Source organism: Diaphorina citri, unplaced genomic scaffold, assembly GCF_000475195.1.
Source record: "Diaphorina citri unplaced genomic scaffold, Diaci psyllid genome assembly version 1.1 scaffold1399, whole genome shotgun sequence".
Lineage (NCBI taxonomy): Eukaryota > Metazoa > Arthropoda > Insecta > Hemiptera > Psyllidae > Diaphorina > Diaphorina citri.
The window spans coordinates 66,523-69,346 of NW_007378825.1; the positions used below are offsets into that span (position 1 = coordinate 66,523).

General features: G+C 38.7%; 1 long non-coding RNA gene across 1 annotated transcript in view; it reads left to right on the forward strand.

The window, feature by feature from the left end:
• Positions 1–1,038, forward strand: part of LOC113470110 — a 42,179-nt gene extending 41,141 nt beyond the window's left edge. The window contains exon 4 of the long non-coding RNA XR_003393289.1: positions 722–1,038. This is a non-coding gene — a long non-coding RNA (uncharacterized LOC113470110). The remainder of the gene's footprint in view (positions 1–721) is intronic.
• Positions 1,039–2,824: the final 1,786 nt, after the last annotated feature.

The following is a 2,824-nucleotide window of genomic DNA, read 5'->3' on the forward strand; positions in this document are numbered from 1 at the left end:
TTTGTCTACATTCCTAGAATAAATATCATCACAGCAGCGCCATCGACATGTCAGCGCAAACTTTACGATTTTCAAAATCGTTGATAAATCGCTGACATCAGGTCAACACGAAAGATTATTTTTATGAACTTAAAAAAAAAAAGAGGAAGTCCTCAGGATAGCCCTCATAAACTCATTGTAATCAAGAAACCATCATTCATCTTCATGTCCAGAGCTGTCACGCATGGTCGAACTTGCGGAGGAGTAACGTGTGTGAGTTCACTTTAATCACGAGAGTATGATAATTCCCCACAAGATCCCCGAACGCCACATGAAGTAGACGTTATTATGATTGAATGTCAAGAACTTATCAAAACCCAAGTGTGGGCGTTCTCAGAGTGTTTTGAATGTAATTTACAAAAGTTATTTCTATGAAAATATATGATAATGCCATAGGTGCTTCTATTGTTATGATAAAGACGCACTTCTAGACATAGGCACTTAAGTGCCATTTTGAAGTGCTGTTCACCGATGAGAAAATAGATTTGGTTTACCTCTTGTCCATCATCGCGCCCATGAGAGAAAGCTGTGGGCATACGGATTACGGGTTTGTGTTCATTCAATCACCATGTATTGTGCAGATAATAGAAATGCTTCAAGCATCTAGAAATGAAATGATTTGCATACCATTGCTCATGTTTATGATGCTATTAAGGCAAAACTTTGTTCTTTTTTCTTTCAGAAAAGTCTGGCTTCAGGGGGATTCGAAATTACTCAGATCGCGAACCATTCGACCAAGGCGACTGACATGTCAAAAACCAATCCTAAATCATCGTGATTGATGACTTCGATGTCCTCTGAACCAATGAACAATATGAGTTCTCAATGAAGCGAATCGTGGATAATCGAGAGAGCAAGTAGTTATTCGAATGAAACTGAAACCACTATTGTGAATAAAAGTGTAAAGCGCACGAGCACTCAAGTATGGACAGATGGACACTCTGGTGACCATTGGAAGGAAAGTCATTGTTTCGATATTGGACGTTGGGGAAAACTGACACTTGTCTTCAGACCTAACCTGCGTAAGTAAACGTTAATTGCAGGTTAGATAAGTACTTGCAAAAGCTTGATTAGTGTTCAGTCGAGAAATAAGAAGTGTCCATGTTCCCTACCCATGTAATGGAAAATGGAATAGTTCAGGGTTAAATTTCTCTCCGTTGCATCTGAACTGTTTGGCCACACGATCTCAGTTAATCTCCACAGTGCCAGGAGATAGTTCTACATCATTAAAAATTCAGAACTCAATTGCAGCAGAAATCACTCCGTTTATTTTTTTGACGTTTAAATCGATCGAACAGAAAGTACTCTATCAATGGATAGATCTAACATCTAGGCAAGATTCTTATCCATAGTAAATACTTAAATATACAAGAGATTATTCTCGTACTATTGCTTACTTGATTTGCTACAGAATGGACCAAAAGAACTTGCCTCCTGAGCGAGTGTTTAGTATCGAGTGGGTTCAGTGAGGTATTTCCCAATTTTAAGTGAGAGTTTATTGTTATAGTTTATGTATTTAAAAGTTCTCCAACATGTATTCAAATTGTGTCGGCGCGCGGCGTTTCTTGTCAGTCTTTTCCAGGCAGCCCGCCCTATTGTATACCTCATGTCCCGATGAAGTTTTCTCACTCAAGTCTTAGTTCACCTTTTCCTCGAGCTTTCTCTCCCTTTTCTCCCCCTTCCATGTAGAGGTATTTTCTTATACACCCCGTACGTAAGTACTTACCTACTTACGGACAGTATTACCGTCAGACATACGTACGTAATTGATGTAAGATATGAGGTGCAAGTTCTAGTACCAGAGGCTCTTTTTTAATCAAGGTTTGATCTTTGACCTGCTGGCATTCTCGGCACAAGTACTCTTATGGATAATAAGAGCATACATATATGCGGTCCAGATGATATTGCTAAACTTTGAAGTAGTTCGAAGTCATCCTGAGTAGACAAGGCGTAGGCTCCTAACCATGGTCCATGTGAGCTCGGGCAGAACGATACAGATATAGCAAGACTTCCCTTGGCTGTCCTTTCACCCCTGCGGTTTATTGAAAAGACGTAATCCTCTAACTCTAATCCTAATCTTGCTTCTTTAGAGAATTTTTGTTTTGTCCAAAATAAACTCGTGTTTTATCATGCGTGTTATCTTTGAATTTGAATTTCATCTTAAAATTTGATCATGGAATTTGATCCTGATATTTAAATGAACAAAGCTTTGAGCGAACATTAATACATTTCCTTTTCCTTGTCGCCTGTTTTTTGCGAACTGCCGCCAAAAAACCGAGATTTCCAATTGTGTTAAGCATGAATTAAGCGGCCCTCTATTAATGCAGCGTCCTGAATTTTATGACTTACATTGGATTCGAAGTAACAATCTCCGACTGCAAACTAAACTAACCACTACAGTCTACACTACTGAGGTTGGTAACCTGGAAAAGAAGATGATGATAGATACTTACAATATGACAGTCCATATGAAACTCCACTTGCACTTACTTATGTACCAAGCACCTAGCTGATAATGCTGAAAGCTGATATGTTTTCTACTAAAGCCTTTTGGTTTCCTCGAGAATCATTGAAAGTTTGAAATTGAACGTTGGGGAAAACTGACACTTGTCCTCAAACCTAATCTATGTAAGTAAACGTTAATTGCAGGTTAGATAAGTACGTGCAAAAGCTCACTTATTATACAATCGCGAAGTAAGAAGTAACTATGTTCCATACCTATGTAATGGAAAATGGAATAGTTCAGGGTTAAATTTCTCTTGCATCTGAACTGTTTGGCCACACG